This window comes from Ascaphus truei, chromosome 2 (genome assembly GCF_040206685.1).
Source record: "Ascaphus truei isolate aAscTru1 chromosome 2, aAscTru1.hap1, whole genome shotgun sequence".
Taxonomy (NCBI): Eukaryota; Metazoa; Chordata; class Amphibia; order Anura; family Ascaphidae; genus Ascaphus; species Ascaphus truei.
In genome coordinates this window covers 458,152,968-458,169,245 of record NC_134484.1, presented here as the reverse complement: position 1 = coordinate 458,169,245, position 16,278 = coordinate 458,152,968, and positions in this window count along the sequence as shown.

The window sequence follows — 16,278 nt, the reverse complement described above, 5'->3', positions numbered from 1 at the left end:
GGTATATCAGCTAGTATATAATACTAGCGAATACATAAAATGCAAAAGTATTGAATTCCTTGTGAGTATTATTGCAAAACTTACTGTATGTTACAAACTAATTGTTGCAAATCAGGTCTGTGCGAAGAGTAAGCAACGATTCCACACAGTGATAAGCTTTTCTGTAGATTGGTGCGCATACAGTATGCAGTTATTTTTTCCAAATGTTTTAGTTTTTGTGTTTACTGAGTGTGTGGATGTTGTTGCATAATTATGACACAGGCATCTCCTCCAAAATAGGTAATGTGATTATCCTTTCACAACTAGAAGAAAATCTATACCAAGAGTTAAATATTTGCCCTGTTTTCTATACTCACCCTTGGCTAAATTATAAATGCTCTCCTAACGAGACAACCTTCTGTACAGATCTTAAAAGAGCAACTACAAGAAAACGTTTCACTGAGGTAGAAATACAAATGTTTTGTGTAAAGACCAGAATAATTAAATGTGAAACGTTAACATGTACGCTGCATATTTTATTTGTATTGAAAGTATGATAACATTATGATGTAAAGAAAAATAACAGAAAAACAGTGGTCTTATAGGAAAATTATAACAGAATATAGCAGAAAAGATATGCCAGCGTACATGAGTTTGTAGTAACATTTTCCTTTTATAACCATGATTGCTTCACTTAAAAGGAAAATAAGAGTGCAAATGAGGTCCCCCCAATAGAATACTAAGATTTTAATAAAACAAGTATAAAGACAAAAAGTGAGGCATTCATATTTACAGTAGGTAAGCCCTGAGTCTGTGCATTACACACATAGAAAAGGCCTGCTGTTGAAGACCCCAAGACTGAGATGTGAGTGTCTGGATCTTCCGTGTGAGAGACTCCGAATAGGATCACGCTCCTTTTCTCCACTCTTCTTCCCCCCCTTTGTCAGAGAGGCCAGCAACTACTAAACTAGACAGAATGGTTCTATGGTCTGATGGACTGAGCTGCCTTGAACACCCATTCAGATAGCATGCCTACTGGTGGACAGCTGGTCTGATGCCACACATGCCAGATATTAGGTAATTCTCAACCACTGACCAAACTGAACGGGAATGTAGGGACCCCCGCTGTGTTAATGTGGTGGGTCATTAGTCTGGCTGCAGAATCTCACAGAAATGTTGCTGCGTTTACTGTGAGATAGCCACAGTATTTTCCCAGGCAAGTGGTCGGATACTGGTTGCTGCATCTGTATACCTGGACGCTTAGTTAGAACAATGACATTGGTCACCTCCACTTGCCTGTGTTACTTTTTTAAGCATAGTCCTCGATGTGGTGAAATTAATTCGCTAGCAGAGATCCTGAAGTTCTAGGAATTTGAGATCTCTGTGGGGACTCCCAAAGGTATAGCCAAGGTTGGGAAGGCTCAAGGGTGATATTCATAAGTTCAGAAAAAGGGAGACTGCTGGGTCAAATCGTTCCTTTAGGAGTTGCATGCAAACTCAGCCCATGTAAGCAGATTCGCTCACTAATCCTGACAGTCTGAAAAAAAACATCAGAGATATTGCTCCAAGGATCGGTTGGTCCTCTCAGTGAACCTGTTGTACTGAGGGTGATAGGCAGAGGAAAAGGGGAGATAAATCCCAATACTGTGACAAAAAGACCTCAAAAATTGGAGATGAACAGAGTCTCAGTCTGAGACTATGGCTGCAGGAACCCCACTCAGATCTCCCTAAGGAAAATATCAGTAACTACAGCAGCAGTGGGTAGCTTCTTAAGCAGGATGAAGTGAGCCTGCCATGTCAAATGGTCGACCACTACCAGTATGGTGGTCATGCCTTTAGATGGTGACAATTCCACTATGAAATACATCGTGAGGTGGGTCAAAGGGCGATCAGGAACAGGCAGGGGTTGGAGTAAGCCAGAAGGGAGTGCTCCGTTTACTTTGTTTCAGGAACAGACCATTCTTAACATCTTTACATATCTCAGGACACCAGAAGGTGTACTCCAGAAAGTTAGAAGTCTCTCTTGTCTGTATGTTCCGAAAACTTCGAGCAGTGGCCTCAATGAAGAACTTCCTCGTGAAAGAGTAGGGGAACAAAGAACACGATACATAAAGCTTGGCCCCCTTGGCCCATAAGCTTGGCACTTACCAGAACTCCCTCCTACTGTCTCTGTACGTTCTACCTACCAATTAGACTGTAAGCTCCTCGGGGCAGGGACTCCTCTTCCGAAATGTTACTTTTATGTCTAAAGCACTTATTCCCATGATCTGTTATTTATATTATCTGTTATTTATTTGATTACCCCATGTATTACTACTGTGAAGCGCTATGTACATTAATGGCGCTATATAAATAAAGACATACAATACAATACAACTCAGTCAGAGGCACAAAAAGGTCCATAGGGTTGGCTGGTTTCGCCACGATGATCTGCTTCATGTATTGACAGAGGAGATGATGCGTGCTGGGGGGGTAATGGGAAGTTCACACTGCAAGAAATTGTCTAGAGAGAGCCTCGACCTTGATGTTCTTTGAGCCTGGACGATAGGACATGATGAAGTTAAACCTTGTAAAGAACAAGGCCCATCTCACCTGTCATTTCTTGAGACTTCTTCCCCTCGTGGCACTCCAAATTTTTATGGTCGAGAAGTATTGTGATCGGAGATGTGGTTCCCTCCAATAGATATTGCCATTCCTCCAAGGCCATTTTGATGACCAGAAGTTCTCTGCTCTCGATATCATCATTCTTTTCTTTCTACGAATATTTTTTTTAACGTTCTGGATGAAACGGTGATAGCAATTAATGATGCCCATGAATAATTGAATGAGTTTAAGGGAAGTGGTAATAGACTAGTCAAGGACAGTAGAGACCTTTGCTTGAACCATTTTGAAGCTGTCAGAGGAAATAATGTATTCCAGATCTTTAAATCTTTCCGTTGCTCAAAGAGGCACTTTACTAAGTTGCTGAACAGATGATGTTGCCTAAATCTAGATAGGAACTGTCTGATAAAAGCCCAATGTTAATCCATAGATTTTGTGAATATTAGAATATTGTCCAAAGATACAGGTACGATGACCGAGAGATCGATGAGATTCTGGTAGACTTTGTTGATAAAAACTGAAATACCGCAGGAGCTTTACATAAGCCGAAGGTCATGACCAGGTACTCATAGCACCCATCCCTAGTGTTTAAGGCCATCTTACATTCATCGTCTCCGCATATAAAAATCAGGTTTTAGGCTACTTGGAGCTTGAGCTTCATGAACAGCGTAGGTTTTGGAGGCAAGACATTTGAGAGTCCTGACTCCTTTGCTGTTACTTGTCCCAAAGACCACCTAATTCATGGATTGTGTTGCTGAAGCCATTGTAACCCCAAGATTACTGTGGCTGAAGGAGAAGGAATGAAATTGATTGTTTCAATATGGCAGGCGCCCACTGAGACTCGTAAGGGTAACATCCACCAGTAGAAGGTCCCTGATCCCACAGGTCTCCCATTGATTGCCTATACCACCAGAAGATCCATCCTCCTTCAAAGCGGAGTGGTGGAGGACTACGCAAAGGCATGGTCCATGAAATTCGCAGCTGCTCCTGAGTTAATGAATGCATGTGTAGAAAAGGTAGCATGACCTCATGAAAGGTGGAAAGGCAGAAAGAGTTGAGTAGGCTGCACAGGGAGAAGAATCACAGAAACACCTTGTGAGAGATGCCTAAATATACCAGGCATTTAGAGTCTCCCGGATAGGTTGGACAGGTATGGAGATAGTGACCCTTAAGATCACAATAGAGGCAGGTGTCAGATGAGCATATTTGGAGCCTCTCCTCATGGGACACTCTGGTACCAATGGGTCCGGAGGGTTAGTTTGGGGATGCTGAGGGCACAATAATAGTCCAAAGTTGGAGACTTCCTGAGTGCTGATCTTCACGCTCTGTCACTCTTGGAAGTTCATGCGGATGCAAAGTGTGATCAGTTCATCAAAATCCTTAGGAGTCTCTCAGCTTAATAACTCATCCTTGAGCTGTTTGCAGAGCTCCTGCCAGAAAGCAGCCAGTAAGGTCTCATTGTTCCATCCGGTCTCTCCTGCAAGAGTGAGAAATTCTAACGCATAATGACCCACCATCCGGATCCCTTGGTGTGTATGATGTAGGGATGCTGAAGTAGAGGAGGTATGTACCGGGGCGTCAAAGACCTTTTTGAAAGCCTGGACAAAGGCAGGTGAGTTGTTTATCAAGGAAGAGTCCTTCTCCCTGATAGGTGAGGGCCATGTCAAAGCCTTCTCAGCCATGAGGGATATGATATATGCTAAATAGATAGGTAAAAATAGATAGTTGCAGCTCAAACTGCATGGAACACTGGTTCAGAAAACCCCAACATGCAGTTGGGTATCCTCCATAGCACTGTTGACTCGGGATCAGAGGTTAACGGAGTGTGAGAGGCGAGTGTGTTAGGGTAGTGAACAGAAGCAGGAAGAGGACAGAGACTGCATGTAGAATTTTGAGGCAGGTCGGGATGGTTTGCTAAGTCATGGCGATCATCTCCAATTGCTTGTCCTGGCAAGGTTGACACATCTCATGAGTTCATCTCAGGCAAGGAAGCTGACAGACTGGGGCAGAATGAGGTGACTGACCACAGGCCAAGTGATAAGGATATAAGTCTGGGGTCACAGGCCAAGGTCGGGGCAAGGTGCAGCAGCATTGTTGGGGTCATGATACCAAGATCAATGCAGGGGACAGCAGTGTAGTTGATCACAGTCCAAGATCAGGGCAGGAGAATGAAAGCAGAATCCAAGTCAAAGCAAAGCTTCAGAGCAGGAAAAGTACAAAGCAGGAAACCAGAGGGTGTCCAGGAGGCCGAGGGATCAGTCACCTTGCTCAGGCACTGGCTGAATGGAAATATCTTCCTTATAATGGCCTAAGCCAGGTGTAGCCAATCTCATCCTCCATCTTGAATGGGTTGAGTAAAGCTACTTCCTATCTTAGAAAAAAAGGCAACATGTCCATGGACAACGGATATCATGGGTGAGGCATAGTAGTACCTCAGGAATGTGCTAGTGCTGAAGAGGGATGACCACGATGGCCAACCCTAACAGAGAGTGATAGATAGGTAAGAGGGGGGGGGGGAGAGAGAAAGAGAGAGGGATAGATGAGGGGTAGAGAAGAGGGGGAGAGAAGAGGGGAGAGAAGAGGGAGAGAGAAGATGGAGAGAGAAGAGGGGGAGAGAAGAGGGGGAGAGAAGAGTGGGAGAGAAGAGGGGAGAGAAGAGGGGGAGAGAAGAGGGGGAGAGAAGAGGGGGAGAGATGAGAGGGAGAGATGAGGGGGAGAGATATGAGAGAGAGAGAGAGAGAGAGAGAGAGAGAGAGAGAGAGAGAGAGAGAGAGAGAGAGATACCAATGCCAATGCGCTGGAGATATTTGATAAGGAAAATCAAACTCTACGTTGCCTCCTTTACAACCATGTGATTTCCAGGGCAGAATCTTTCATACAAAAAAACAGCAAATAAAAGGGGCGAAGTCACGTTAGAAAAAAACATAATATTTTACTTAAAAAAGAAAAACTATCCACACTTACAATTCATATATTACACAGGATGCACAGTATGCAGGCATCACGCACATAAACGGTTGCAATCAACGGCTATAGTGAGTAATGGTCCCTAGAGAGGGACCACAGGTTCCCTGATTTCCGATTTCAACTGCGTAGCCACACTCTAAAGAGAGATACATGGGAAATATGCTAATACACGTCATTGGCATATTTTCCAGGTGTCTCCAGGGTGTTATTTTGTGTGCACAGGTGTCTCGCAGCATGTTCTTTGAAGGGGTGTTTGATATACATAGCACTTCCGCAGACAGAAATCCATACATTTGCTCAAATTATTCTTCCCATGCAAATATTTGTATTAACAAAAATTGTTCAAATAATGAGTGCTGAATTTTGACACATTTGTTCGTCTCTAAAACAAATAGCTCCTTTTAGAGCAGTCTTGCATCTGGATTATGATGATACGCTCGGCAGTGGAGCAGCAGGTTGTAGGAAAATGCAGGGGATCACTTCACTTCCAATTGACTTTCATCGGGATTAAGCATTTTTTATCAGGGAGGAATTAACAAAATATATACATTTTTCTTCTATGAATTGTGAGGTAATCCACCATATAAAAAGGGAGCGTGCGCCAGTGATCTGTGTAATATCGGTTTGCTGTGGTCCTTTTTCCCTGGCAAACCAGCATTGCTCTCTATTAATGCTTTCACTGCCAGAGTGGCCAGCAACTGTTAGTCTGGACAGAGCGCTTCAATGATCTGCTGGACCAAGCTGGACAGCCGGTCAGATAGCACTGTGGCTGGAGCAAAGCTGAGGCATTCCCTGCTACTCATATCCCTGAGGCCACATTTCTTTTTTTTCCCCACCCAGTAACTGAGAAGATGAGATCCTTTGTATCATGCATGTTTGCATCCACCATATTTGCCACCATATTTGCCACAGTTGATCTTGCCTCCTCTTTCGAGGCTGTTTGCATCCTCACACCCACCATAATGTTGCAACATGTCCTAGAGATAATGTAAAACAAATATATAATCACTGCGCTTCTCCATGTAAAGTATTTGATCAAAGGATGTATACCAAAAGTCTCCTTTTTTCTTATAAGTATTTACACCATACATATATTTATATTCCCTATTGATTGCTATCCCTTTGGGAGAAGCGCAGGAATTCACTTTCTGTTTTGTCCTAGAGATAACTATCTCGGCTACCACCAGCAGCATCATGACCTTGCCCCATGTCTTAACTTGATGTTGAAGTACGGTAATTTGCATTAGTGCACCTGCTACTACTATCAAAAAAAAACTTTATTCTTAATACTAGCCAGGGATGGTTCTGTTCTTTTAGCAGTCACTGGTGTATTTGAGCAGTCACCCCTGCCTCCTCCTCCATCAATGCTTTCTCTTTAGACACAGGCCTATCCATGTACTGTGCTTCTGTCTGCTTCCCCTAGGCATATGGCGTTAAATCTACGTAAGGTGTACCTTGGTGTAGTACTTTTTAGTAAATATAGGCCCTAGGGTAATCAATCATCCCATATTTACTCGAATGCGCCTCCTTACTATAATTAAATTATACTTCATATCTGCATCCAGGATCAATAACAAAATAAAAATTTGCATGCTTTTTATTATGGAGACTCTGAATGCTTGGTAAATTAAAACATATGTTTATTTATGAAGCCACAACTCTTTAATAACATCAATTTAATGGCACCCTTCTTTTTCTTCCTTAAAACTGTAAGAAAATACCAAATTAATGACAGTTTTACAAGCATTTATACTGACTCTGGGGAGTGTGTAAACGAAGGAAGTATAAATAGCCTGGCTTGTATAAAAATGATTTACATGCCTTTCAGTGTATATATGACTCACTGAACACCTGTTTTATGAATAACTCATAATAACGTGTTTAAAAGTCAGAGTTGTTATTGTTAACATGTTTTGTACACCAAATACATATTTTACACTATGCGTTTTGACTCACGGGCTAAATCTAATTAGAGCCAACTATGCAGAGATCCTGTTCTTTTCATCCTAAGCTGTTCCTTTCCATTCTACCCTTATGTACAGTATGATGCCTCGGTGTCGCTGCTGACTTCTCTCTTGTTTCTCTGGTCCAATTGAAGCTCTTGAAAAGCCCAAGCCATTTCTTTCTCCACAGAATATATAATATATGTGGTCCTTCTCTCATTGTGTCGCAACAACTGTCTGAGAGTAGGTTCACTGGCTATGCTCTGCTTTATCCCAGGTTATTCTGAAACAGCTGTTTAACACGACAGGCATAAGCTTATAGGGGTTCATCTTAAGTGGACAAGAAGCAAAAGGTGATACTGTGTGAGGGCTCATTTGCATGTCATTACCCAGAATCCAGGGATGCAGTGGAAGCACTGTTTGCTTATAAATAATGGGGAAAGACAAGGTTGCAGACATGCACATGCACCGCAAGTGGTATTTTTCTTTGCTGTACTCCGTAGGGTGGAAGGTTTTTGTCACTTTATTACTCACCATAACTTGTTCAGTGTCTGGATTTACCAACTCCCCTTAAAAATTGATAGAACGTAATTACTTGCCCAGCGTGCTCCTTTTCTTATCAGTACCCAGACTTGCTGTCTGCCACATGGCTTGGCATGGCATGGCTTGGCTTGGCTTGGCATGGCATGGCATGACAATGGGGTGAATGCTTCAGGTGGAAAACATGCAGATACATTCATGGATTCTCTATCTCCACTCTGCAATGAAAACTCTGAAATAGAACATACAGTTCCAATTAAAGCAATGATTTTTCCATACAACATTTCCTCCTCCCATTGAAGATAACTACCCTCTGTTTTTCTTCATTTAATATGTGTAATCTTAGAGTAGCTGGAATTTATGTAATTGCTACATTTGTGATACAAGTAGATTTTAGGAGTTTCGTCCTAATACATTCAAATGTATTTTGATTTCCAATTGGGAAAAGACCTATAATTCAAAAGAGAAGGCACATTAAATGAACTGCAGCCTTAGAATAAATTGTTGTATGATTCGTAAGATGCGAGTTCAGATTTGCAACAGTATAATTACACATAAATTGTAACCAAAACTTAGACTGTTTCAGCTTTTTAAATGTTGTTGTTCTACTTTTCTCCATAGATAAAAAGATATCCAATGATAGTTTTTTTCTGCACTCATTTACAGTAGTTTAGTACAGTAGTACAGTGGTTCCCATCCTTTGTTTGGTTAAGGAACCCTGCAATTATATTGTGAAACTCTGCAGAAATCCAACCTTCTCTAATAACGCGTCTGAGATCAGATGCAGTGTAAGGAACCTCAACCCTCTCTAATAGCGCGTCTGAGATCAGATGCAGTGTAAGGAACCTCAACCCTCTCTAATAGCGCGTCTGAGATCAGATGCAGTGTAAGGAACCTCAACCCTCTCTAATAGCGCTTCTGAGATCAGATGCATTGTAAGGAACCCCAACCCTCTCTAATAGTGTGTCTGAGATCAGATGCATTGTACGGAACCCCAACCCCCTCTAATAGCGCGTCTGAGATCAGATACATTGTAAGGAACCCCAACCCTCTCTAATAGCACATCCGAGATCAGATGCATTGTAAGGAACCCCAACCCTCTCTAATAGCACGTCTGAGATCAGATACATTGTAAGGAACCCCAACCCTCTCTAATAGCACGTCTGAGATCAGATACATTGTAAGGAACCCCAGCCCTCTATAATAGCGAGTCTGAGACAATATATTTTATTAATATTACACTATGAGATTTTGCACAGTTTTTCTTTTTCTTTGTATACCAGTGTTATAGTTTGCTGAGCCAACCTAGGCCTCGGTCCCGCTGCACTCGTTGGCGCGGGCGGCAATGTAGCGAGTTCCCCACCAGCAGGGGAATCCTCGCGAGCCGGTCCCGGTCCCCACTGGCTGCACAGCTGACTACACGCTGTGGCGCGTCAGCCGCTGGAGACACAAGAGAATGGTGTTTCCTAGCGTTGACGCGTGACGTGTGTGGCTGTGAGCCAATGGGGAGGGGAGGCTTCGGGAGGAGGAGAGGCTTCGGGGAGCGGGGAGGAGTGTGGAGTGAAAGCAGGTGAGTGCCTGTCTGTGTGTGTGTCTGAGTGCGTGCGTGCCTGTCTGTGTGTGTATGTGTGTGCCCGAGTGCGTGAGTGCCTGCCTCTGTCTGTGTGTGTGTGTGTGTATGAGTGCGTGAGTGCCTGCCTGTGTGTGCGCGCGTGTGTGTGTATGAGTGCATGAGTGCCTGCCTGTGTGTGTGTGTGCGCGCGTGTGTGTGTGTGTATGAATGAGTGCCTGCGTGTGTGTGTTTAAACTTACTTTCCAGCTCCAGCCCGAGTCCGTGGAGGGAGGGGGGGGAGAGTAGCGGGTCCCTCCGCTCAAGCCACGCCCCCCCTCCCTGTCAAACCGCCCACCACCCGCCCACCTCCCGCTCCAGCTCCCGCTCCCTACAGACCGCATATCGCGGTCTGTGTATCTCAGCGCACCGCCTGTCAGCAGTGCGGGTGCGCTGACTCTGGGAGCGGGGCCTTAGCCCTATGCAAGCAGCTGCAGTCTCTCCATCAGAATTACTCAGGTTTCATTCAATCCTGCTTTTTTTTTTCTTCACTTGATCACATTGGTTGATTTTATCACTTCAAGATATTCACAGATTATATATTAGTATCCTATTTCACCTTATATTTTCACTTGTAAGTTTCTATAAACGCAATGTTTTATTGGTATATTTAATATATTTATTACAATTGTACCACATTACTATCTGGTTCGCGGAGTATTTTTTCACTTTTTGTCACTGTACATGGATGTGTCTCAGTCATGACAATCACGTGTTTAAGCTTCACCGCAGTGAAGGAATGAACACTTGATGTACAGTACTGTACTGTACATTAGTTAGATGTCCTGAAATTAAACTAAACATAGTGAAATGTGAGACAGCTTCATCTCAATTTTCATAGATAGAATAATAAAATACCAAGATTATTACAAATAGATGAAGTAATTAGCTGTTCCTCTGTTGGCAAAAGTAGTAAGTATTGTAGTGCAGACAGCAGAATCTCAAGGTTTATGAAGTAGATTTTAGTTTCCAGAGCGAATATATTGAGACGTTTATGATTAAATAATCATGCTGGTTCAATATAAAAAGGAGCAATATGTAAAAAAAAACTGTTAGAAATAACAACATACTGTAAGTATTTTATCTGACGAAGGGCACGAGTGGTCAGAAACATTGTATCATCTGCATGTTTTCTTGAACAAACACAATGGAGCACCTGCTTTGAAAAGACCATTCTGTGTCAGCAGTTTCCTTGCAAGGAACATCTTAAAAACAGTGAGTTTCTCATATTGAGGGCTGTTCCTCACACCATTCCACACACACATTTGTTTAAACTTCAGTTCAAAACTCAAAAAACCCTCTCAAATTGATCTTTTTTTTCATTATTATTATTATACCTTTTACCAGGGAATAATCTGCCAATATTTTGAGTCAGGAAGGAATTAATTGTTCCCTTATGAGACATCATTGGCTGATATTTCACTGGAGTTTTTTTGTTTGTCTTCCTCTGGATCAATATAACATACTCTTAGTACGGATATAAGATAAAGGTTCTGTCGTCTAAATTTAGCATAGGTTGAACTTGATGGACGCATGTCTTTTTTTCAACCCCATCTACAGTACTATGTAACTATGTAATCCTTTTAGTTATGGTATTTTTAACATTTTACACAAGAAGAGAGGCATCTCTGAAAGAAAAATGAGCTTTAGCACAATTGTTTCTATTTTGCTCTGTTACACAGTATGATACACCTGGCTGTAAATTAATTTGTTTACGACGCCTCTTACATGTGGAGCAGCTTAATGTCCAGAGAGGTTTTCGGCCATTTAAAACCTTGCAATTCTTGTCAATGACTGAGCCACTGGTTGAGCCACCTGTGCTGAACCAGGGATAGCCTTAAAACCTGACCTGTTTGTGGCCTTTGAGGACTGCAGTTGGCCACCCCTTATCTAAAGTAAGGAATTCTTACATGCCCTATTTTGTTTTACCGTTATTGCTGTGTTGTCACGTAAACTGCTGCACGGAATTGAAACAAGCCTGGTGCTTAAACCTCTACTGCTACCGCTTACAAGTTGCATTGCTGTGTAAAATAAATGGTTTGAGCCTGGAGAGATTTTTTTGCCAGGATTTTATACACTTTATTCAACTGAATAAATCTCCATGTGCATCTACAGTATGCCAAAAGTTAAATTGTGATCGTTATAGGGCTGTTCAATTCACATTAAGTTTGGTATATACTTATATTATTATTATTATTATTATTATTATTATTATTAATAATAATTAATAACAGCAACAAAATTATGTTAGGTTAAAAGATAATAAAAGTAACTATAACAATGTAAATGCATTATTTCTGACGTCAATGTAAACACAACCCTAGACATCTATTTTTCATAATGCTCTAATGTGCTTCCCAGGAATTGGTGGATTAGAGGAATCAGAAAAACATGTAAATAGTCGAATTTTCTATCAGAAAATATTTTCAGCTGCAAATTCATCGTTTCAAATTGTGCACCACAGCACTTACACTTGCTTATTCTACCGTAACCACAGAAACAGATATATTTATACCGTAAGAGTGGAGTAAAAGAAGGATACGATAACATGCTGTAGAAGGCCTGGGTGTGTTCTACCTTTTTTTGAAAACTAACACAAAACAGCATTAGTTTCACTAAAATGTCTTTAACACTGGTTTCTGATCCCCGCCAATCTCCGGATCTATCCCCTAACACATACAGTATGGAAACACACAGCACACACATTCAATCAATCCATTTCCACCCAGCACGTTTCAAGCCTGATTTCACACTCTTTCTTGTCAACACCATCCACAGACAATCCTTAGGGGCGATATATTCTCTTACATCCACTTATCTACACAAACACATCTACTCGTGCTCATTTTGCTCTTAGGCTCTGACTTACTGCTGAATCGAAAAGAAATCTCCAGCCTTACCCATAGTCTCTGAAGAACTCCCCAAGCAGCCGTTTGACATTTGTGTCGGGAGTTAAATGGAACATTATGCTAGCAACCTGCAAACTTGACAAATATACAGTATGCTGAAGCCTGGTCACTAAAAAGTGAATATTATAACATTACGAATACTATTTACGACTAATGATGGAAGCACAAAAAGGTGTATGGTTTAGTCAAAATGAAATAAGTATCGTGTAAAATTTGTCACGATCATTTAGATTTATTTTCAAAACACAATTTTGCAGACACGTTACAGTTTCCCCCAATCTATTGAAAACTAAGGCTGAGTCCATAGAAGGACAATCAGCGCTGAGCCGTGCGGACGCTACGCGATGAGCCCCGTCATCCTCAATGAGGATGTCTTGAGAGGGGGCTCCCGCGAGCGTCCGCAGGCGTGCTGAGGTGCAGGGATTTTCAGCCGACAGCAGAACCTGTTTCTGAGCGCGCTGTCGGCTGAAAACCTCCAATCAGAGCGAAGCAGCGTCAACGTCACGGTGCCGTACCGTCGTGACGTTGACGTCGGCGCTTCGCGTGCTATTGGCCCAGTGACGTCAGTGCCCCGCCTCCATCCGCCTCCCGATCGTTCACGCTGGCTCGACTGCTAGTTCATGCAATCGCTCCTGAGTGCGCAGACGAGCCTCAGCGCGGAGGAGTGCGGCTCCCTCCTCTATGGATGCAGCCTTAGGCATAAAATAATGCATAGTTATTCATCTAACTGATATAATTGTATAATGATTTATATTTTACTGTATATTTGAACATGTTTCCAGGTCCTTCCTACTGTATGTACTGCAGGTTGGTAACTTTTAGGCTTGATGGCAGCGTGCTATTCTTAATACTTTACATTTACAAGATATTTTAGACAGTAACTACATAAAATAACCACTCCAGCGAAAGCAATCGACAAAATATATTATTGTTTGATGTAGCGTAATGGAAAGTATAATTGAAACGCATTGAATATTTTTCACATTGTGTATGTACTGTGCTGTATCTCTGAATGTACTGTATGTCTTTATTTATATAGCGCCTATACGTAGGGCTTTACAAGAGATACAATGCAGAACAGGGAGTTATAATGCAATAAGTGCAACAAATAATATCAGACAATAGGAAAGGAAATCCCTGCCCCACAGAGCTTACAATCTAAGTGGTATGATAAGAAACTTACAGAGACTGCAGGTTAGGGAATAAGTGCAGTAGATGGCAGGCATTGGTAGGGGTGACTGTGGGTGTGGGACAGTAGCCATGACTCTAGGCTATTGGTGTAATTTATCAATGTATTATCTGTTAGAGGCACAAGTAAAGCAATATATTACAGTTTGATTGGGATGTCATTTTTCTCTTTTGATTATTCATTTCTCTGCCTGTGTATTAACGTAACAATGTAGCAGGCTTCCTATTGTGTTCCATAACTCTCTTGGCCACTGTGCAGTAACCTTTTTGCATAGCACCCTGCCAAATAGCAGCTATCTCATCAGCTGTGGCATGTACAAAGTATGGCCCAAATAGTATGCATGGACCATGAAGTCATCCAGAGCAACCTGTATGTAGGCCTTCTGGCAGCATGTTTAAGAGTGGTGATAAAACATCTGGTTATATCACTAGCCATGGTCAGTTTTGACTTGCACAGTATTATCATAAAAATAATAATAATAATAATAATAATAATAACAACAACTTTATTAAAATATAGCGCCTTTATCCCAATGGGATTCAAAGCGCTTCACAGTTACACAGTTACAGAAAGGGGGGGGGAAAAAGAAAACATTTAATGTTATAAAAAAGACCAAACGCAAGGAAAGACTAGTAGAGTTGATGATATGAGACAGCATATCAACCCATTAGACAGATTTGGTCTGGTTGGTGCATTATAAATAGGAAAGTGGCAAAATCCCTTCAAAATTACACTTTTATGATTTAAGTAAGGCAGGACCTTTGATCCTCCATAGGGAAGAAATGATTGTTGACAGAATGAGAAAAAAAAACCCTCAAATCTGAACATACACAGAATGAAGATCCAACAACCCCCAGATGTTTCTGGAAAATGTCTAGGAATAAACTCAATATACTACTGTATATGGAAATTCCTGCAATTATTTGTTGTTCTGTTAATTAAACAAAGTTATTTTTCTTCGTGGTGCGATAGGGAATGTGAAAGTTACATTGTTTCTCTATGTTAAAGAAAGCGATTTTAAATAAATCTCTCAATAGACAATTATAATGCCATTAACATACGCATGCTAAAGTATGAACCGTGTTAACCATGTCCATCGGTTGAGCTGTAGTATAGCATTGTGCCTTCAATACAGTATGGGCATGAAAAGCATTGTGTTTGTTTTTAATATTAGGATTAAAAATACATAGCCAAGTTGGATGTGCAATCTTTCTTTCAAAGTTATTTAACGTTAAAAATTTGTTTGATAGAAGTTTTAAGCCTAACAATTTCAGGCTTAAACAAAAATGTTGGCCTACGTTTGTGACTTAGGAGTCTGAGAATGTATTTTTAAAAATTCTCTCCTATTCAGGGACTGAAATATGGCTTGTCCTGTAAGGAGAAAGGAGGGAGAGTGTTTCTGGGGGGAGAGTGTTCCTGGGGGGAGGGAATCTGGTCCATTTTTATAGAGAATGCTTTTCATACCTCTGTAGCCAGGTCCCCCTCTGCATTGCCGGCCCCCCCCTCTAGGCACTCACCGCGGTGGTTAGGAGGTTAGCCGCTGCTCGTGTAGAGGTGTAGGAGGGGGAGGTAGCATAGCGCGCCGTTCTCAAGGACTGCAGGTTGCCAGGGAAGCGTGCGGTAGTGTTGCTAGGGCTCCGGCGGGTCCCGGTGCAGGGTGCCGCCATAGCAGATTGCGCACACATGCGCAGTGGGAATTTCGGCGCAGAGGACCGGCAGTGAAGTTCGGTCATGCGCAGAACAAGCGCGCGAACGATAGCCTACCAGGGAAGGCTCTTGGAAGGGACTACAAGTTCCATGAGCCTCGGGAGTGGCCCCATGACGCCAGGGAGCCAATAGGGCTGCAGGAGCTCCCTGCTTGCAGGGAATTGATACTTTTCGTGCGCTGGGCCACGTTAGTCAGTGCAGGACCGGGAGAGCTAGGGGAAGGAGGTGAGTGCAGGGGTCTGTGACCCACTGCAATAGGCCAGAAAACCCCTAGGCCCCAGATAGGTCCTGACCTCTCCCAGCTTGTGGTGCATAGGGACTGGCCCTAAGTTAGTATCTATCCCTTTATGTGTTAGTGGTAGATAGGGACACAGCGGACGCTGCGCTCTCGGAATGGAGGCTTGGGCTCAGGCCTACGTCACAGAGACAGAGACTATATCCCTCTTTGAAAAAGTCTCGGACAGAGACGAAACGCGTCAGAGTATGTTATCTGCGATGTACAGCATGTTCTAATAAAGCTGATTTTATCTTCATCCCTTTGACTGGACTCCAAGTGCTGTGACCGCCTCCACCCAACTATTTATCTACATTACAATCGGCTGGTGCACGCAGACTCCTCACCACGATACATCCCGACAGCGCTGACGTCACATCCCCCAACCATCGGCACGCCGGAGCGCAGTGACTGCAAGGACGCACCAGCGGCTCCTCCTCTCTGAGTGAAACAGCGTGCGCTGATTTGGAATCAGCTGGTATCCACAGGGAAGCTGGGTTGGCGCGGAAAAACACCTAGGACGCCACCGCAAGCTCCCTCGTCCAGGAAAGACGCCAGGA